Source organism: Sus scrofa, chromosome 13, assembly GCF_054392235.1.
Source record: "Sus scrofa isolate SSC_HxYL_T2T_F1_AM1 chromosome 13, Sscrofa_HxYL_maternal_Yorkshire_Landrace_v2.0, whole genome shotgun sequence".
Classification (NCBI taxonomy): domain Eukaryota; kingdom Metazoa; phylum Chordata; class Mammalia; order Artiodactyla; family Suidae; genus Sus; species Sus scrofa.
The window spans coordinates 41,289,226-41,311,681 of NC_139395.1; the positions used below are offsets into that span (position 1 = coordinate 41,289,226).

The following is a 22,456-nucleotide window of genomic DNA, read 5'->3' on the forward strand; positions in this document are numbered from 1 at the left end:
TCAAGTGGAATATTACAAAAAAATTAATGCAATAGACTGAAATTACAATGGACTGAATGAATATCCATGCATTTATAATGATACTTAAAAGAAGAAAATTTTACTGATTAATCTGTGAATGTTGCTAGGGTTCCCAGCAAAAAAGGGGAAAGAATCAAAGCATTTGTCCTGTCTTTCCTTCATGAACTCTTTTTCAGGGTACCTGAATAATTGATGAAAGTTCTTTGTAGAGACTTCCAGCGAATGGATGCAGATGGAAATTAGTAAGTCTTTTAAAGTGATGTGTTTGGGTACCAATCATTAATGGAGGCCATTGGGTGAAATGTTGACAAGGAACTGTATGTGATACGTCAGGTGGTTAACACCTGAATTCACTAATCTTAGCATTACTAAAAGTGGAACAACCAGACACATGTGCCAGAAAGCAATCTCTGTCCCTGTGGGCCAGAGACTCCCTTTCCCTAACTAGGGGCAGCAGGTGGCTGAGATTGGGAAAGCACCTTTGGCCCCTCAGACAGTATCAGCAGGGTTCAGTGGGAGCCCCAACAGCACCACATATACCCAGCTGGCCAAACTGCACCACAAAGGGTCTGAAAATGAAATGGAACCACAGCTCTCAAAAGTAGGCCAATGACCAGTGTCCTTATAAGAGAACAGAGAGATTTGGATGCAGAGATCCAGCCACAGAGGGGAGGAGTCCAAGTGGAGATGAAGCCCCAGATTGGAGTGATGCATCTGCAAGCCAAGGATTGCCAGCAACCACCAGAAGCTGGGAGAATGGCAGAGACCCTCCCTCAGAGCCTTCAGAAGGAATGAACCCTGCTGATGATTTGATTTTGGAATTCTAGCTTTGAGAACACTGAAAGAATAGATTTCTATTGCTTTAAGCTACCTGGTCTGTGGTACTTTGTTATGGCAGCCCTGGGAAGATAGGTCCACTAACCCTGCCTGCATGAGCCCAGTAACAGCCCCAGGTTTGTTGTTATACTTCCCATGCCAACTTGGCTAGCACAGTGATGAGAGGAGATGCAGGAGGAGAGGTCATAAACCCCAAAGGGCAGAATGATGGCTGCTGCCAAAGTTGCAAAAAAGCAGGATGTGTCCCTGGGCCCAGCAAGACCAGAGAGTCCCAGGCACTGTGCCAGGTCTGAGAAGGGGCTTATAGTCCCTGGAGAGTACCAGGGAAGTGGTGGGATTCTTAGATGACATGGGCTAAAGGTGACCCCTGTCCACTCATCTGCTCATGCAGGGCCTACTGAGCAGGAACCATGTGCCAGGCACACTCCCAGGTGCTGATGCTGAAGAGATGGGCAGGACAGCCTCCCTTCCCTCAGAACAGTCACAGTCCAGTGTGGGACAGCTGATGAACAGTGTGTTACGGCACAGCTTGCCAAGTGCTGCCCACAGGGAGATCCACGGGAACGTGCAGGAAGGACCCTGTGGTGGACTGGGTGCCTTCCTGCCTCTGGCATCCATTCCTCCTCCAGTCCTCACCCTGAAGTTGCCTCCCCTTGTCATGACAGTATTGGGGGTGTACAATCTTAGCGGGGCTGCATCCCAGGGGACCCACCCACTGTCACCCCAGGGCCAATCACATGGCCCCAACCAGGTGTACTTTTTCCAGGCCTCTGCAGCTTGGATGGAGGGGTGACATGAAATGATGGAGGGAGCCCACCCATTCTAGGGACAGCACCTCGCCCGGATGCCCAGGTCGTCTCTGAGGCCTCCCTCCCACATCTGATTCTCCAGCGTTCTGTCCGCACTCTGAGACCTCTTGTGTCCCCAAAACAACTTTCCATTTTGCTTCTGCCCAGCCAGCTTGGGTGTCTGCTGTTTTAACTGAATCAGGATCTGAACGTGGGCTTGGGCACAGGCAAGGAATGGGGAAACAGTCCCAAAGAGGAGGCCTAAGAAGCCGAGCCTCAAAGCAGAAGGAGCTGGCAAGGGAACAGACCAAAGGACAGAGGGCCTCCGGGGAGAAGGGGCAGCAGGTGAGGAGGCCTGGAGGTGAGGGAGAGCCCAGCCCAGTTAGGAAGCGCAAGCAGAGGATGTGAGAAAAGATTCTAATGTTTATAAAAAGGATCCGCAGGGGCTGATTGCTGAAATTCCAGAGCACAAGGTACAGGAGGAGCACAGAGCTCCCGTGAGGTCCCTTGGAGCTTCTGGAAATGAGCCACTGAGTCAGCAGCTGAGGATCAGCCCTGAGCCGCTCTCCTTGGAAGCTGTGACTGCAACTGATCACTCCCAGTTAGGGGGGCGCTTTCGTCTGTCCGCATTCGCATTCCCCTCCGGTGGAGGAGACAAAGCTGAAGCAGAGGATGGGATGATGGGATGATGGGATGATGGGATGGAGGGCGTGGCTGTGAGGATAAAAACTAGCGCAGGCACATTGCAGGCGGGATGCCCGTAAGGGGGCGCTTACAACCTGCAGGAGGCCTGGAATCCAGGAGACCCTGCAGGAGGCAAGAACCTCGGAACCTGCAAGGACAGGGGAACCATCAGGTATCAGAGGACACGGGAGTGGGAGATGCACCAGCCCACACTGTGACAAGAAGCAGTCAGAGCTGGCCACAGCCTTACTTCTTTTCTCTCTGGAAATCCTGTGTCTGGAGCGCTCCTCGACTGAATTCCAGCAGCACCTGTCATTTACTGTTTACTGCTTGCTGCCCTCTCCTGGTGACCCATGGAACTGCGATCACTGCGATCATAGGCTTACTTATTCTTCAGCGGAAGAGTAAACCCTTGCCAAGGCAGGCATCCTTTGGGTGGGTGTCAGAGATGGGAGAGGTAATTTTATTCAGCCACCACATTTTATAGAAGAAGAAACTGAGACCCACAGGGGGTTCATGACTTATCCTGGGTCTTAGCCCATGTTAATGGACTTGAGCTTCCTAATCTACAGTCACAGAAGATCTCTAAGGCCTATAACCACCTACAAACCTGGGAAACTGGCTGCCTCTGAGAATGCACCCTTAGGGTTTAACTACAGACATCACAGAAACTTGTCCACAACCAGCCACGTGGTTTTGGCTATTGTAGCTGTTTATCACTGCAAACACATTGGATTCTAAAGAATCCGAGCCCCAGAAAAAGAAGCAAAGGACAAATAGAGACCTGGTTCTGTGCCTCTCAGGGCAAGACTCCAATGTCTAGATACTTCTAGAGTCAAGAGATGCAGGGAGAAGGAATGGGACAGAAGCTCCTGAAGGATGTGTCACTGCTCAGTCCCACATGTGTTAGGAAACCAAGCTAATATGCTGAAGCATGAATTCAGAAAGTCCTTCTCCTGATCTGAGGGGTCACAGGTCTCCTCCACTCTTAGTCATGGAGCCAGCCTTTCTCCTTTGAAGTCCAAACACCCAGGCAAGTCTCTGACCTTCAGGCAGTGCCTGGCTTGTCCCAGAGGTAAAATGAAATCTTCACAGCCAATGGGATGCTGAGGGTGAAATGCAATCCTGTTTCTGGCTGTCTTCTTTCCTTGGAAGCGCCAAAGTGCTGGAGCTGCGTCAGGCCAGGTAAGACTACACCTTCCTTCTGAAATGGTGGCTGTAAGTTGTGGGCAGCAGCAACCCCAAGGTGGCAGGAGGAAAAGAAGAGCTTTCTGTGTTTAAATGCTGATTTGGGGGCTTTGCTATTAGCTACCCAGGTGGATAGTAAACACCTGCAGGGGGAACTTAGACATTGTGAATATACATTGTTGACCCCATAAAGGACTTCTTATAGTGAGGCGTATCTTCCAGGCTGAGACAAAGCAGAAATCCAGGACAGAATGCGAGTGGTGTGAGGGGGAAGAGTGATGGTGCCCAGAGAGCTTGTGTTTAGCCTGCCCCTACCTGGACCCCTGATGCTTGAGTATGTACCCATCCTACTGAAATGGCACGTAGATATTTGACCAGCAGGTCTGGTCTTCATAGAGCATCTGTCTGTGTCTGGCCATGTTCTGGGTGCTGAGGAATCGAGAGGAACAAGACGGTTCTTCTCTTTCCTGAAGGAGAGAGAGAAAATATAACACTCTGGGATGATAAACGCTAGGAAGAAAAAGAAACAGGGACCAGGGCTTTGTGACGGACATAAGGGAGGGCCTCGTGAGGAGGTGACCTAAGACCATGATACAGATGAAGGCATTTCCTCAGCTGAGCAGGTTTTCTTGAGTCCGAAGCCAGGACGAGGCTGTGCACCTTGGTTGACAGTGAGTGCTGGCTGTTGCTAGTGGGTGGCTGGCTCTGCCTGGCAGGCCTCCCCTGGGCTGGCAGCATGTGCAGTGTGGCTGCAGAACCCAGAGTTCCGGCTGGCTCTTGTTCTTAGAGGACAAAGAAGTTGGGCAGAAAGCAAGGGGGCTGTGGCATCTGACTGTGCACAGGGACCTTGTATCCCCAAAACAGCCTTCCAGCCACTAAAGGATGGAATCAGCATCATCCTCAGCCTTTCAGGCAAGACATTCTCTTTAAAAGAAGGTCTGGGGGGATTCCCATTGTGCCTCAGTGGTGGTGAACCTGACCAGGATCCATGAGGATGTGGGTTCGATTCCTGGCCTCACTGAGTGGGTTAAGGATTCGGCATTGTTATGAGCTGTGGTGTAGGTCACAGACGTACCTACTGTGGTGTAGGTCTCAGATCTGGCGTTGCCGTGGCTGTGGTGTAGGCTGGTGGCTGCAGCTCCAATTTGACCCCTAGCCTAGGAACCTCCATGTGCTGCAGGTGTGGCCCTAAAAAGCAAAAAAAAAAAAAAAAGGGTCTGGGAGTTCTCTCTGTGGTATGATGGGATTGGTGGCATCTCTGTGGCCCCAGGGCACAGGTTCAATTCCCCAGTCCCATACAGTGGCTTAAAAGATCTGGGATTGTTGCAGCTTCAGCATAGGTCACAACTGTGGCTCAGATCTGATCCCTTGCCTAGGAACTCAGTATGCCACAGGGCAGCCAAAAAAAGAAAAAAGAAAGAAAAAGAAAGAAAAAAAAGCTCTGGAATACACATCAGATGTCCTCCCCAGGGGTCTGGGTAGCGCCTGGCATCCTATGGCAAACTTGGGGCAGGAATTTTTCCCTTTTGAACTGTAACTATTGGAAACACTTTTCGAGCGCAGCTTGGGTTTGTGAGATTTGCAGTCAGGCAGATGTTGGTGCTGTGTGCTCTTGGATTCCTCACAGACCTTCTCTGAGCTGAGTCCTGAAGGATGAGTATCCCAGGCTGAGGGAACAACCAGAGTTCTTGGGCAGAAATGAGTGCACATGTTCAGGGGGCATTTGTGAAAAGGGTCAATAAAGGCACTTCCCTCCTGGAACTGCTCTGCAGGTCCATGCAACAGCTGAAACTCTGGTTTCACCCTGAACCACCCATGACCCCTAAACATGACTTGTTGCATCTGGAGGAAAAGGAGGTGATGCTATTTGGAGCAAGCCTACTGCTTCCCAGGTGGGAGAGATGTGAGGGGCTCCCTACCCCCAAGAAATTTCTCCTTCCAGGTAAGAGGCCCCCCCCCCCACCAGACTCAGCATCTGCTGATCTGCTTTACTCCTCACCAAAAGTGGCCTTCTGTATGTAGGGAGGTACTTTTAAAAATACTTATCTTTAACTTTTGCTTTTACAGCAGCAAAGAAAATAAAAGTCACCTTGAAGCCCATATTCCAGACCTAACCTTCCTAATTCTTGGGTGTATTTTATTCCTGTCTGTATTATAACAAATATTTTTACATAGCTTATATAAAAAATATATATTTATATATAAATATAATACATATAATACTTATATAATGTATTATATAACATAAATTATATTTATATTATATATAAATATAAAATGATTTTATACCATTTTCCCCTTCTTCCTACCATTTTGTTGATTTTCTTGGCCTGCCATTCCGCATAAGAGAGGTAACATATGGTAAAGGAATTTTCCTCCTCCGGGCATTTTGGAAATAGTTCAAAAATGATTCTTTGGCCACTGTTGGATGAAATGTGTGCTTTCTTTTATAGAAACCTGCTATTTTAGAATCAGGGATCATAAAACTGAACAGAGTCCAGGAAACACGGATGGACTCTTGCTACAGCAAAACCCTTCTCCCACAAAAGAAGGGGGCTACACAGACATGTGCTGGATTAGAACCCAAACATCCACAGTAATTGGGCCTCAGTGCTTCCTTCTCTCCTTTTTTTTTTTTTAATTTACTTTTTAGGGCCACGCTTGGGGCATATGGAGGTTCCCAGGCCAGGGGTCTAATTGGAGCTGTGATCACCGGCCTACACCACAGCCACAGCAACGCCAGATCTGTCTCCTTTTTTTGCTTATTTGCATTTTCCAGTTTTTCTCCAATGAACATGTAATGTTTATATAATGAAAATATTTTTAAAATTTAGTAAGATAAGGGGGAAAAGGACAAATAAAGGCATTTTACATGTAGCACAACCTAGTGTCAGAGGATGGTAACAGATGTTCCCCAAGAAGAGGTCTCGTGATGAAATAAGTTGGGAAACAATGAGTTAAGCAAAGCTATTTGGATTTTTCTCCCTGCAGTACCTCTCAGAGCCTTTAAGATGCTGGCAGGTAGTGTGACCTTTAAGAAGGGGCTGTTTCTAGCAATTTTACCAACAGTAACCGATCTCTGAAGCCCTCTTGTGAAGAGTATCTCTGTTCACTGAGTGTCTGTGGGACACATTTTGGAAAATTGCTCCCCCAAGCACTGCCTGCGAGCAGAATTGGAGAAACAATCCCAATCCCATTAGGCTGCATCCTCGTGAGATCTGCACAGCTGAATGATGGGGATGCCTTTTTAGAAGAAGAAACCTGAGACTGCGTCGGGCTTTCAGACCAGGGGCGCCGCTGCAGTCTCACTGGTTGATTAAGAACTGTGGTCAGGCCCATGACAGATTTTATTATCAATTAAGGGACCTGGAAAGTAAGAAAAACATCCTGAAGCATCTAGTTGGTAGGACACTGGGCGTTTGGTTCAGCAAAGACTGTAGGCCATGACTAAACAGAAGGCATCACCCCTTAATTCCAAGGGCATAAAATATCCCTGCAAATGAAATGGTCCAAAGGAGAATAAAAGGAGCAATGGAGAGTGGGTGCAGCAGACAGATGGGAGGCTGCCCATATCTGCTGGGGCCTCAACATGACAAGGGCTGGCCCTCCATTTGCCAAGATCCGCATCTCTGCCTGGAACCTGCGAAGGCCGTCAGGCCCTAAGTGCCTAAGAATTGATGGCCAGCAGCCCGCAACCAACGAGGAACTCTCCTGCCTCTCCAGCAGGATGACTGAGGTGCTAAGTCCATACTGGCTTAGAGAATTCCCCGGTGGGCCGAATCTCCAGTTGCCCCTAGTGGCCTCTGGTTTGCTAACAAGCCTTTTATTAGCTGCCTTCCCTTCCCTGCCTCCCTTTGCCTAGGAAACTGGGTTAAGTCCTGCAGGAATTTCTCTCCTGGTAAGATTCCTAGTAAGAAGGCCTGTTTTCCTGGTTTCCATAATCCTCCAAGCCATTGCTCCACTCCAGGGAGTGAAGAGCAGTTCCCTCTGATTTCTGACAGAGGGCAGCATTTAGTTTTCTACCACCACCAGGAGATGTATTCCTAGGACTTGCAAATGACTCCAGCTCAAAATAAAGGAAAACAAATTGAAATGAGGATTTTAATCACTGCGAAGGGAATGAAAGGCTGTGTCAGCGTTTCCATGGTAAGTGCCGTCTTTCAGGGATTTATCATCCCAGCTGTAAAAATATGCTTTATGCTAGGATTTGGCAAGAGCAAGGCTTCAGTCACTGAAAAATCTATATATTATTAAAGATTCCACTTTCAATCCAGTTGGAAATGTGACTCTGTCCAAATGGCACAGAATGCCCCTCTGCCCCTCGGGGCTGCCAACAGAGCCACTGCATCCCTGGCCAATTCCACTGGGCACCAGCTTGGAGAAGTGGCAGAGGCACAGCCCCTGGCCCGGTTGCACTAAGGAAGACGCCTGGATCTCTGTGGAGGCAAAGTGGTCCTGGGCTGGGGATAGAGTCGGGTAGGGGGTGCTGTCTGTGCGGTTGCAGGTGGCTCTGAGGACTGGCACACCTTCTCCCTCTCTCACGCCCTGGGTCCCAGGGCCACTGAGGGGGGAGAGGGGCGAGGTGGGCGAGGGGTACCAGTACAACCACACAGGCTCCTCCCCCGCACCCCGGCTCATGATGCAGAGGCCCCGATGTCGTCACAAGGGGAAGAATCTTAGGCTGAATTGACCGGAAACCTTTGGCTCATTCTGATTTTAGCTCGCAGCCTGAGCTCCGGGCATGTGAAGGGAATGACAGTCATGTGATCAGCCAACAAGGAGGCAGTTTGGGTAACACAGGACCTGGTCTGAACCTTTGTGATATCACATTAAAGTCACGTCTGCTTGGGTTCAAACAGGACCAGATTTACAGAAACTTTGGTGTGCTCTTTGTTTGAAACAGGGTGGTGGGCGTGGAAGGGGAGCACTTTACAATAAAGAAAAAAGTTAAGAGCAGAAATAGCAACTTTTTATAATCTGAAATAAATCTTTAGTAGGTGCCAGTCCGTGTGCTTATCACGTCTTAGGTATTAGCAGTTGCATCTTTCCCTGACACAGTGGTGGGTATGTTACTTCCATTGAAAAGGTGAACAAATCGACAGTCCCAGGTTGAGGAACTCGCCCTCAGGGAGGGCTCATGCAGAGCAGGTGGCAGAGTGCACCCGCGTTCTGGACTCCAGTAGGGTCTGAACTCCCCTCCGTCGACACAGTTCAGGAGCAGCGCTTTGGGATCCCATCAGCCCTTCTCCTCCTGCCAGCGGGCAGCCTGGCACAGTCCTCGTCTGTATAGCAGCCCCGCTCATTTCTCCGGCTGGGACAGATGACTGCTGCAGAGGGCAGACCTCGGAGCAACGGCTAAGCTTAAAGGGGCAGACTGGCTACCAGGCACAGTCGGCAGGGCTAGGTATGTGTTCTCTATGTCATCTCATTCACCACCACTCCAGCAACTGCCCCAGGCAGGTACTTGTGTTGTCTCCATTTTATAAAGAACACCAGGAACAGAGAGAGCAAATCATTTCTCCAAGGTCACACGCAAGCCTGTAGGAGAAGATAAAAATGGGATACTAGCTCAGGCCGCTTGACTCTCAAGATGAAACCAGGGAATGCTGCCTGGGGGAGAGTGAGTTTCCCCAGGCTCAGAATGTCCAAGGAAGTTCTGCATATTCATTGGTTAGCCTAAGCGGCTGGGCTGGACAGGATTTCAAGCCAGCTGGTCCCACCCCTTGTCTCTCTGTCGACCAAGCTGATTCTGCAGGAAGCAGGAAGGCTGCCTCAGGATGACCCCCCTTCCTCTAGGGTCAGTGACAGACCTTGCGATGGATCCTCACATTTAGCAGGTCCTCACAGTGACTCAAGGAAAGACAGCCCCCCAAAGCTATAGAGCATTGCGTCCAGGCTCTGGGCAGGGCTGCTGCAGGCTGTCCTGTGCCCATGAGACAATCTGGATTATCTTCCCACTCTCTCAGTTTAGAGAGGGAAAGAGCTAACAAATAGCTTGCAGTGGGATGGACAGAATTAGTGGCTCTAACGTGCATTCAGAGGCAGAAAAACTGATTTCTGTTAGGGTGCCACCACAGGAAACTGGGTCTGTGCAAGCAACCGTACAAATTAGTGGCACCTCTGATGCTAAAGCTGCAATATCTTGGTTGTGCCAAGATGTTTTGCTTATGCGTTTCTGAGATGGTCTAAGATAGTTTTCCTCTGGCACTTAGCTATATTAGTTTACAGGGCAATTAATGGAATGAAAGCTCCCAGAGTCCAGGTCCTACACCGAGGGTAGTGGAAAGGGAGAGAGTATGGACAGGGGCTCTAACATGAACAAAAGAAGAGCATAAGTCAGGTGTGAAAGTGGAACTTCACCGTTGACTTTACAAAAACAAAGGGGTTTTAAGGGAATGTTATGAATAACTGTATGCCATCAAATTAGACAACAAAGATGAAATGAATAAATTCTCAGAAAGACACAAACTATACAGATGAACTCAAGAAATAATAGACATTATAAACAGACTCATAATAAGTAAAGATACTGAATTAGTCATTTTAAAATTTCCCTCAAAGAAAAGCCCTGGTCCGTATAGATTTACCGGTGAATTATACCAAACATTTAACCAAACAATGGTCTGCTGGACATGACACAAAAAGCACAATTCATAAAAGTGGAAGGTAGAGCAGTTAGACTTCATTAAAATCAAAACTTTTTTTTTTTATGCCTGCAAGCAATACCATTAAGAAAGGCAAAGACAACCTACAGAACAGAAGAAAGTATTTTCCAATTGCATATCTAATAAAGGACTTGTATCCTTAGTATATAAGAACTCTTATAACTCGGTCATAAAAAGGCAAACTAGTTTTATTTTATTTTATTTTATTTTTTTTTTTGAGATTTTTTTTTTTTTTTTTGTCTTTTGTCTTTTTTGTTGTTGTTGTTGTTGTTGTTGTTACTATTTCTTGGGCCGCTCCCTCGGCATATGGAGGTTCCCAGGCTAGGGGTTGAATCGGAGCTGTAGCCACCGGCCTACGCCAGAGCCACAGCAACGCGGGATCCGAGCCGCGTCTGCAACCTACACCACAGCTCACGGCAACGCCGGATCGTTAACCCACTGAGCAAGGGCAGGGACCGAACCCGCAACCTCATGGTTCCTAGTCGGATTCGTTAACCACTGCGCCACGACGGGAACTCCCAAACCAGTTTTAAATTGAGCAAAGGCGAGTTCCCATCGTGGCTCTGCATTTAATGAGTCTGACTAGCATCCACGAGGACTCAGGTTTGATCCCTGGCCTCGCTCAGTGGGTTAAGGATCTGGCATTGCCATGAGTGTGGTGTAGGTCTCAGACATGGCTCGGTTCTGTGGCTGTGACCTAGGCCAGCGGCTATAGTTCTGATTTGACCCCTAGCCTTCCATATGCCACGGGTGCGACCCTAAAAAGACAAATAATAATAATAATAATAACATAGACTTCACATCCGCTAGAATAGCTATAATCAAAACCACTGAAACTAACAAGAGTTGGTAAAGACAAGAGAAACTGAAACCCTCATTCATTTCAGGTGAGAATGTAAAATGAGGTAGCCCCTTTGGACAACAGTTTGGCAGGTCCTCAAAAAGTAAACATATTATCCCATATGGCCAGTCATTCCATATAATTGAGAACTGAAAACATGTTCACACAAAAATTTGCATTATGAATAATGGTTCATAGCACCATTATTTATAAGAGCCAAAAAACTGGGAAAAAACCAAATATCCATCAACTGATGAATGGACAAAATGTGAAATATCCACACAATGGAATATTATTCATCGACAAAAAGGAGTAAAATACTGATTCATGTTATAACATGATGTACCCTGAAAACAGGTTAGTAAGTAAAAGAAGCCAGACACAAAAGGCCATGTATTGTATGATTCCATTTATAAGAAATGTCCTGAGTAGGCAAATCCATAGAGATAGCAGGTAGATTAGTGGTTGCCTAGGGTTGGGAGAGGGGGAAGAATAAGCATGGGTTTTCCTTTTTTGGGTGATGAAAATGTCCTGAAATTAGATGGTGCTGATGCTTGCATAATTCTGTGACTATATCCTAAACCCCACCGAATTATACAGTTAATGTGGATGAATTTTATGCTATGTGAATGTCAATAAAACAAAAATTATAGGGAGTTAGTTAAAAATGTGGTGAAAGTATACCATGAATTCCTCTGCAGCTACTTAAATTAACAATGTGATTTATATACACTATTATGGAAATGTATCCACGATATAGTAAATGAGGGATAAGGCCAATTATAATTCATTATAACATCTCAATATTATAGAAATAAACAAAATGCATGTATATGTGTCTGTGTGTGTACAGAAAGAAAAATTTGGAAGGATACATATCGAAAGTGATTTTTCACTGAGTGCTGCAGAATAAAATCCTCTTTTTCAATTTTTTATTTAATCTTTGCAAAAGTAATACAGTCACATGGCATAAAAATCAAAAGCTCTAAGAGACTCTCTATGGATGGAACTAAAGACTCTAATACTAAGTGAAGTAAGTCAGAAAGAGAAAGGCAAATACCATATGATATCTGTTATATCTGGAATCTAATATATGGCACAGATGAACCTTTCCATAGAAAAGAAACCCATGGACTTGGAGAACAGACTTGTGGTTGCCAAGGGGGAGGGGGAGGGATTGAGATGGACTGGGAGTTTGGGGTTAATAGATGCAAACTATTGCATTTGGAGTGGATAAGCAATGAGATCCTGCTATATAGCACAGGGAACTATATCTAGTCACTTGTGATGGGACATGATGGAGGATAATGTGAGAGAAAGAATATATATGTATGTATGTATATATATATATATATATATGTACATAAACCTGGGTCACTTTGCTGTACAATAGAAATTGACAACACTAAATCAACTATAATGGAAAAAAATTTTTTAAAAACTTAAAAAAATAATATATATAACCAAATAAAATTAAGATAAAATGAAATAAAGACTCTCTAGTGAAAAATTGCCTGCAAGCCATCCAGTTCTCCTTCTAGAGGCAACTAGTGTCGCTCACGGGTTGAGAATCCTTTGGGAGAATGTGACACAAGTGGAGGACCCCCTCACTGTCCAGGCCCTTACTTTTCTCACACAACTAGGAATCTTGTCCCTGTTGAGATATAACGAAAGTCTTCAGTCTTTCTATGGTTGGATAGCTCTTCATTCTGTAAATGTACCATCCATAAGGTCCTTTAACGTTCATGCATTTCCTATTTGTGTGTGTGTGTGTGTGTTTGGCAGGTATTTTACTTGCAGTGAGAAAGAAATCAAGCTATTTTTCCCAAAGAAGTACTTGTGTTGAGGATTCAGATCTAAGAAGGGTGAATCTCCAGGAGGGTGGGCACATCTGCGCCCAGAGCAGGTTATACGTGGAGGCCCAGAAACCCTGGATGCGAAAGCCGGTCAGTAAGAGAGAGGGGGTGCCCTCCTCCGTTGGGCAGGGACCCAGGAGAGAGGCTGCAACCTAGGAGGGAGCCCAGAGAGCATTTAAGAATCCTTCCTTCTCCTTCTTTCCACTCTTATAATCTCCCCAAATATGAAGATAATTTGAGCCAGAATTCATTCCCCAAGGGCTGTTCCTACCTTCACTTTCTCAGTCTTCCCCTGCTCTCCCAGCAGCCCTAGCTAGGACTTGCTGCCCTAGCTGCATGCTGGGTGCTCAGGGGTGGGGTTGGGGGGGCGGCTTCTGGGAACCTTACCATTTATTCCTCCTGGAGTTCTGGGGTCGTTTGTTTTTGCTTTTGTTTTGTTAAATGGCTGCCCCCAGCGGCATATGGAACTTCCCAGGCCAAGGACTGAATCTGAGCCACAGCTGCAACTTATTGTGCACTGGGTCCTTTAATCCACTGAGCCAGGCTGGGATCAAACCCATGCCTACACAGAGGAACTGAGCCACTGCAGTTGGATTTCCTTTCCTTTCCTTTCCTTTCCTTTCCTTTCCTTTCCTTTCCTTTCCTTTCCTTTCCTTTCCCTTTCCTTTCCCTTTCCCTTTCCCTTTCCCTTTCCCTTTCCCTTCCCTACCCTTCCCTTCCCTTCCCTCCCCTCCCTTCCCCTCCCCTCCTCTCCTCTCCTCTCCTCTCCTTTTCTCTTTCCATTTTATGGCTGCACCTGAGGCACATAGAAGCTCCTGAGCCAGGGGTTGAATTGGAGCCACAGCTGCGACCTACACCATAGTGTGGCAGTGCTGGCTGGGCCGGGGATCAAACCTGCACTTCGGCAGCAACCTGAGCTGCTGTGGTTGGATTCTTAACCCACTGCACCTCTGCGGGAACCCCATGGGATCATTTAACCTATACTCTGAAGAAACCACCTGGTTTGGATTTCTGCTTCCTACTCCTTGCTGTGTGACCTTGAACATGTTACTCAGCCTTTCTGTGCCTTACTTTCCTGTCTCACCAGGAGGAAGTCAGGGGGCATATTTAGCCACCATCATGGTCCTCTTGTTACTGCAGAGGCTGCCAGATGGGACTTATGTGTTGGCTGCACACAGCCCTTCAGGGAGCAAAGGGAAGGGCCAGTTGTGTGGAGAGAAGGGCTAAAGGGATGGGGCAGGAAGGCCCCTTTGGGGAGTGAACCTCTCCTCCTTGAGGGGCTCACCTGTACCTGATGTCCTTCTTGCCTTCTATTTGTTCAGCTTCTGGAAGGCATCTTCTCTGGCTCTACCTGCCTCCATCTAGCCCCATTCTAGCGTAGTAGCCACCAGCCCTGCCGCGAATGGGGAGAAAGGAAGAGACTCTTATAGTGACAATTCTTTCTGCGCAAAGGCCAGCTCCCTGTCAAGTTCATGCCCTGCACCTTATTTGTCTGCTTGTTTACTGCTTACTGAATCCAAACAAAAACAACCTGGCAAACACTGTGGTTGCCCTCCAACCTTCCAGTTAATTCTTCAAATGAGCTCATCCCACTGCTGCCGCCCTATCTTCCCCTCACCCCTCACCCCCCACCCCTTGCCTCAGTTCTGATCTGTTGCAATCTTGCCCTGGTGGCCTTCAGTGTGCTGGCCCTGGCCAACCTCTGTGCTGGGCCTGCCTTGGTTCTACAGTATAGACTTCTTTCTCTCTTTACCCTTGAGCTGGTTTTTTCTGACACTCCTCCCACCTGTCCCCCACCCCAGCCTTTGCACCCCTGGGCCAGTGACTTCAGAGGTTCTAAGGAGAGCTGCCTCCGTCCCTTCCTCTGGGCTGGGCATAAACACTTGGGTACTGGCATCCTGAGCCTGGACTGGAATGTGGCCATGGAGAGGGCTTAGCCTGCCTCCCTGGAGCAGGTTTGCTGGGGATTTCTGATTAATAAGTTGTCAAATAGGAAAGGGAGTCCTAAGACCCAATGTCCCAGCTGAGGAAGAAATTGCATTTCTGGAAGCTGGCCCAGAATGAGGGCCAGATATTTTCTTCCACAGGAGGCTACACTTGACCAAGCTCAGAAGGAGGAACTGTCTTATAGAGATTCAGTCTGGAGCTGGAGGCAGGGGCTCAGGACCCATCCAGTGAAAAGAACCTCAGGGATGCACAGGGATTCTCACTGGAGCATCTCATAGGGCTTTCTGAATAACAGGAAGCTTTACAGAAGCCTTCACAGAGAGGCAGTAGGAAGGAGGCTTCTCTCTTTGGAGATGGAGGCACCAAGCTGGAAAATGATTTATCTGAGAGTGTGAGATGCCAGTGACCAAGAAGGGACAGCTTTTCCAAGCACCCAATCGAATCCACAGTTCTTTGATGCTGACAAACTACTTATTTGAAACAATGCTGACTAGCAGCATTTATTGAACACCTTTTATAGGCTGGATTCTGGGGAAGATGCGTTGTATAGTTCATCTTCACAGTATTGCTAAATGCTGCTACCATTATTGTGCCCATTTTACTGATGAGGAAACCAAGGTTCAGAGAGGTTCCCTAACTCCCTCAGGTTACCCAGCTGGCAAGTGAAGGAACTCTGATTGTAAGGAAGCTCTCTCTCTGCCAAAGCTGGGGCCTTCCTTCTCTTCTGCTCCTCAGTCTAGTGAGCAGTTTTTGCAGTTTTAGCTATGAATTGACAACCTCAAAAAATGTTTCTGCTCTTTGACCCAACGAACCCACTTCTTTTTTTTCTTTTCCATTATTATTTTTCATAGGATATTGAATATAGTTCCTTGTGCTATACAGTAGGACGTTGTTGTTTATCCATTCTATATATACTAGTTTGCATCTGCTAATCCAAAACTCCCAGTCCAGCCCTCTCCCTTGGCAACCACAAGTCTGTTCTCTGTGAGTCTGCTTCTGTTTTGTAGATTAGTTTGTGTCATATTTATTTTTCATTCTAATTTTTAAAATACAAGTATAGTTGATTTTCAATGTTGTGTCAATTTCTTTTCTTTTCTTTTTTTTCTTTTTTTCTTTTTTTTGTCTTTTTAGAGCTGCACCCATGGCATGTGGAGGTTCCCAGGCTAGAGGCTGAATCGGAGCTACAGCTGCCAGCCTACGCCAGAGCCACAGCAATGCAGGATCCAAGTCGTATCCACAATCTACACCCTGGCTCAAGGCAATGCTGGATCCTTAAACCACTGAGCGAGGTCAGGGTTCAAACCCGAGTCCTCATGGATACTAGTTGGGTTCGTTCATCACTGAGCCACCACGGGAACTCCTGTTGTGTCAATTTCTGCTGTACAACAAAGTGACTCGGTCCTATATGTATGCATGTATATGTACATATATATATGTATATATATCTTTTTCTCATATAATCTTACATCATGCTGTATCACAAGTGACTGGATATTGTCCTCTGTGCTACACAGCAGGACTTCATTGCTTCTAAATGTAATGGTTTTCATCTACTAACCCCAAACTCCCTGTCCATCCCACTCCCTCCCTCTCCCCCTCGGCAACCACAAGTCTGTTCTCTATGTCTGTGAGTCTGTTTCTGTTTCACAGATAGGTTCATGTGTGTCATATTTTAGATTCCACATATAAATGATGTCAAATGGTATTTGTCTTTCTCTTTCTGACTTTCCTTAGTATGATCATCTCTAGGTCCATCCACGTAGCTACGAATGGCATTATTTGGTTCTTTTTTTATGGCTGAGTAGTATTGCATGGTATGTAGTACCATTTCTTCTTAATTTATCTGTCGATGGACATTTAGGTTGTTTTCATGTCTTGGCTGTTATAAATAGTGCTGCTATGAACATAGAGGTGCATATATCTTTCTGAATGGAAGATTTGTCTGGTATATATGCCCAGGAGCGGGATTGCTAGATCCTGTGGTTGTTCTATTTTAAGTTTTTTAGGAACCTCCATCCTGTTTTCCATAATGGCTACACCAGTTTCCATTCCCACCATCAATGCAGGAGCCAACGAACCCACTTCTGACACCCATTTTCAGGAACTGATTCTAAGGGCAGAAAAGGTGTCTCAGAGTTCACCATGGCTGAGCACACTGGTGTGTACCGCACGTCTCTAAATCCCACTGAAAGGACAGAAGAAATTCAGAAAATAAAAAGAGTGCTAGTGGTTGTGAGCAGTCAGGAGGAATGAGATCAACATCCAGAAGATGAAGGAATTTCTGGGAAATAGAAGACAAACGTAAGAACGAATTGGTGAAGAAATTCAAACCAAGTGCTAAAGCCCCAGAGCTGAGTGTGCAGTCAGCACAGAGTGACTCCTCCCAGCAGAACTCCAGGCAACATGACCTGGGTGCAAAAGGGAGCTAAAGACGGGCGGTGGGGATGTGGAGAGTGCTTCCTTTCCACTGCCCACAAACTGCTCCTCTGCACACACACTCCCCTGAGGCTGGTCCTCTATCAGCAACTGTGCTTCCTGAGGAATGGGAGTCTCATGGGGGCAAGGAAATGTCCTCCGGCCGCTGACAACGTTCAGCCCCAACGATCGTCTACAATATTGACAGCTATGTAAGAGTCGCCAGTTATTTCAGAAAAACCAGAGCCTGAGGGAGGCGCACAAATAGAATGGCCTCCAAGAAAACAGAATACCCCAAAGAGAAGAAAACTTGAAGGCATTCAAATGACTCTCCCAGAGAGAGTTAAGAGAATATCACACCCACTTAAAAAATAAAGCCTCTCTGAAAAAGGTGCAGAGTTCTTGGGAATTAAAACCATGGCTGTCAAAGCTTTTTTTAAAAAACTCCATAACTGTGCTAAATAGATAACTGAAAACCAAATTGGTAAGCTGGAAGACTGAGCTAAAAGATGCTATTTTTTTTTTTTTTTTTTTTTTTTTTTTTTTTTTCTCTTTAGGGCTGAACCTGTGGTGGCACATGGAGGTTCCCAGGCTACCAGGCTAGGGGTCTAATTGGAGTTGTAGCTGCCAGCCTATACCAAAGCCACAGCAAAGTGGGAACCAAGCCATGTCTGTGACCTACACCACAGCTCACGGCAATGCCAGATCCTTAGCTCACTGAGCGAGGCCAGGAATCGAACCCTCATCCTCATGGGTTCGTTTCTGCTGAGCCACAACAGGGACTCTGAGCTAAAGGATTCTTCAAAAATGTACTGGAAAAAAAAATTAAAGAGATGTCATTTTTTTTTGTTTGTTTGTTTTTTGTATCTTTTTGGCTCTGCTGGCACCATGCATGCAGAAGTTCCCAAGCCAGGGATCAAACCCAAGCCATAGCAGTGAGCTAGGTCATCAGGGAACTCCGTGATACCACTTTTTTTTTTTTTAAGTGTTATGAAGTATAGAATCAAACACTGATATTCCTTTCTTATAGGAGCTTCAGAGGAGAGAACAGAGAATGGAGAGAAGGAAATAAAAAGATATTGTAGGAAAAAAATGTACTCAAGCCAAAGAAACACTTCAGATAGAAGAGGAACTACTGAGAACTGAGCAAGAATACAAAGCCAACTTCCAAAACTCAAGGTGAAAAAAAAAGACAGTCAATCTAATAGAAAAATGGGTAAAGGGCACAGGTAATTCACAGAAGAGAATATGAATATGGCTAGTAAACAGGTGAAAAGAGCAGAATCTGACACATCACCAGGGAAGTGCAAATTATACTTTGCACCCATCCAATTGGCCTACATGAAAGCCACCCTATTACCCGGTGTTGGTGATGTCTTGATATATCAGCAATTTCATGAATGTCATTTGTGACAGCCTTCCAGGGAGCATCTTGGCAGCAGCTATGAAATCCTCAAATGTAATTCAACACTTACATTTCTAGGAATCCATTCTGCAGCCATCATATGAAGATATAGGGACAAAATATTCATTAGGACATTGTTTAATAATAGTGACTACTGAATCATGTAAGTGTTCATTAACAGAGAAAGAATTATGGGGTGGGTGTGTGCACACACATGTGTGTATATCATGTCCACATGCATACATTACTGACTTCTATGGAACCATCAAAAAGGATGAGGTAGATATTTGTATTCTAAGAAGATCTCCAGGAGTCCCCTGGTGACTCAGTGAGTTATGTATCTGGAGTTGCTGGAGTTGTCCCTGTTGTAGCTTGGGTCACTGCTGTGGCACTGGTTCAATCCCTGGACCAGAAACTTCAGCATGCCTCGGGTGCAGCCAAAAAAAAAAAAAAAGAAAGGAAAATTTCCAAGTGAACAAGAATCAGTGATCAGTGTTGAAGTGTGGGTCTAGTTTCTTCTTGCCAGTGTGTCTTCAGTCCCAGGAAGTTTCCTTTGATTATTCCTTTTCCTCCTCTGAGAATCCTATTAGGTGAATGTTTAAACTTGTACACCTACATCTCTCTTTTTTTCCCCAGGATCCCATCCCATATTTTTTCTGTCTTTTCTTTCAGTTTTATTGAGATATGACGGATTTACAGTACCATGTCAGGTGTACAGCATGCAGAGTTGACTTATACATCATGAAATGAGTATCACAATAATTTTAGTGAATCACAGAGATACAGTATTAAAGAAATAGGAAACACATGTTTTTCCTCGTGATGAGAACTGGTAGGACTTGCTCTTAACAACTTTCACATAGACCATCCAGCAAAGTTAATTACATATATCCTGTTGTATGTGACATCCTGGTACTTATTTATCTTATAACTGGACGTTTTGTCCCTTCTGACCACCATCCCCCAGTCCCCTCACTGCACCCCACTTCTGATAACCATAGATCCGATTGCCCTATCCATGCATTTGTTTTTGACATATAAGTGACCTACCACACTGTGTGAGTTTAGACTTGTGTCTCTTTTTTTTTGTCTTTTTGCCATTTCTTGGGCCACTCCTGCGGCATATGGAGGTTCCCAGGCTAGGAATCCAGTTGGAGCTGTAACTGCTGGCCTACGCCAGAGCCACAGCAACGCAGGATCTGAGCCACATCTGCAACCTACACCATAGCTCACGGCAACGCCGGATCCTTAACCCACTGAGCAAGGCCAGGGATCGAACCCAGCACCTCATGGTTCCTAGTCGGATTCATTAACCACTGCACCACGGTGGGAACTCCAGACCTGTGTCTCTTAATTTCCCCCTCCAGTACTTTCCACATCTTGGCCCGTTTGTGTGCCCTTTCTGATAAAAACTTCGACTAGATTTTAAAAGGAATAACTTACTCCTCAGCTATTCCACTAAAACGCTTGAGTTGAATTTTTTTAAGAATCAAACTTTTATTTTCATGATCTCTGTTTCTATTTTCACATCAGCCTGCTCTTGTGTGGAGGTAATGTCCTCTTCAGTTCTTCTGGGGCAAGTAACTGCACTTGTAAATGATAACTTTTCCTTACACTTGCTCTATTAACCTTGTTTCCTGGGCAGTTGGGCGCAACCATGTGGGGCCAGGTGCACTATCTCTTATTTATTTATTCATTTGGCCCCACCCACAGCATATGGGAGTTCCTGGGCCAGGGATCAAATCCTAGCCTCAGCTGCTGCAATGCTGGCTCTTTTATTTATTTATTTAGTCTTTTTAGGGCCACACCCGCAGCATATGGAAATTCCCAGGCTAGGGGTCGAATCGGAGCTACAGCTGCTGGCCTGCACCACAGCCACGTGGGATCTGAGCTTCGTCTTCAAACTACACAACAGCTCACTGAGCGAGGCCAGGGATCAAACCCGTATCTTCATGGATGCAAGTCGGGTTCATTATCACTGAGCCACGACAGGAATTCCAACGCTGGATCCTTTAACCCACTTTGATGGCCCAGGGATGGAACTTGTGCCTCTGCAGTGACTCTAGCTGCTGCAATCAGATTCTTAACTCACTGTGCTACCGAGGGAACTCTGGTGCCTATCTTTTATGATGCTGGCTCTAGTTTGCTTTTCTGGCTCCCTTTGTCTTCCCGTTAGCAAGGAACTTAAAGTTTGATGATTCCAAGAGCTGTCGGGGGTATAGGACAGTGAGTTCTCTGTATGTTTCTGGTGGGAGTATAAACTGATAAGCATTTGGAGGGTGACTTGACATCATCTTTAAAATTTAAATGTGCATAACCTTTAACCATTACCTTTTTAGTTCTGGACCCTGGAGAAATATAGGTGACCCTTAACGGAGCCAGGATGAGGTGCGCTGACCCGCCCACAGTGGAAAATCAGATGATAACATAGAGTTGGTCCTCCCTACCCTCTGTGCCCCCCATATCAGCGGTTCTGCATCCACAGATTCAGGCAACCTCAGATAATGTCTATAGCAAAAAATCCACCAGTAAGTGGACCTGCAGTTTAAACTCATGTTGTTCAGGGTCAGCTGGGCTCACCTGTGTGCATAGACAGGTTTCCTGCAACTTGGGTCGCAAATGTGAAAATCAGATTTAAACTCATGTTGTTCAGGGTCAGCTGGGCTCACCTGTGTGCACAGACAGGTTTCCTGCAACTTGGGTCGCAAATGTGAAAATCAGAAGCACCTTGAGTGGTTTTCAGTAGGGGAATGGTCCAGTAAATACCATGAGATTCCATGGCCCAGTTGAAAACACTGAGATGCTGACATGCCGATATGAAAAGATCTCTAAAATGTGTTCAGTGGAGAAGAAAATTCCAGAACAATACGTACAATATGCTACGTAAAAAACAAACCTGCAAACAAATCTGTTTTCCCATAGGTACTTACATGTGTGAATGAATGAATACAAAGACACAGGAGTTGGGGGAAGAAAAGCATGAGATTCCCCTCCAGAAAATCCTGAGTGAGCTGCAAAGAGGCTTGGAAGTGTTCCTGGTGAAAGAAGCCAGGGCAGTGAAACAGGGGTTGTTACATTAATGTGAACTCATGGAACTCACTAAGTGGTGGAGTCTGGTTTTATTTTTTAAAAGGTGGTTGCAGGTCTTTCTAGGGCTCTTCTGCCCAGCACGGTCACCACTAGCCGCATATGGTACTGAGCACATGAAAAGTGGTTTGTCTGAATTGATATGTGCTGTCAGTGCCAAAGACGTATTTAAAATATCTCGTTATTTGCCAGAATTAAAACATCTCATTAATAATTTTATATCGAGTCATGTTGAACTGATCATATTTTGGATGTATGGGGTGAAATGGAGCATCCTAAAATTAATGTCACTTGTTTCTTTTAATTTTCCTTAAATGTAGCTACTGGGAAATTTAACGTTTTATGTAGGGTGCATTTTCTATTTGTATTGGATACACTGATCCAGTGGGAATCAGCTGGAGAGAAAACAGCCCTTGGGTTTGAGAGAACAAGTAATTGGACTCAGGCTTGGGGGAGACGTGGAGGCAAATGGAGCCCAGCTGCTCCATGTGAGAAAGGAGAAGGGAAAATGACAGACTAGGATGTGAACAGGCAAGGGCGGCCTGGGGCTTGTCTCAGGGGAGAGAGGAAATGAAGAGGGGTGGGAGGCAGGCTCAGGAACTCGGCAGTAGCAGGAGGCCAGGGAGACAGATGGCCAAGGAAAGACTCCCTGAGCCCCTGGGGCAGGGCCGGCAGTGAGTTCTGCCAGCACTGAGGTCTGGTGATACATTTTATTTTATTTT

The 22,456-nt window shown here is 46.0% G+C and overlaps 1 protein-coding gene across 7 annotated transcripts in view; it reads left to right on the plus strand.

Annotated features, from left to right (window-relative positions):
* Positions 1–22,456, plus strand: part of LOC110256581 (protein O-linked-mannose beta-1,4-N-acetylglucosaminyltransferase 2) — a 104,686-nt gene that overhangs the window by 39,449 nt on the left and 42,781 nt on the right. For 2 of the 7 annotated variants that reach the window (XR_014822865.1, XR_014822864.1), the window contains exon 5: positions 18,273–18,421. The exons of 3 other annotated variants lie outside the window; for them this stretch is intronic. The gene's annotated coding sequence lies outside the window, so the exon portion shown is untranslated. Of the gene's footprint in view, positions 1–197; positions 3,516–16,893; positions 17,455–18,272; positions 18,422–22,456 lie in introns of those variants that run through there. 2 more of the 7 variants (XR_014822866.1, XR_014822867.1) reach the window with 2 other exon arrangements.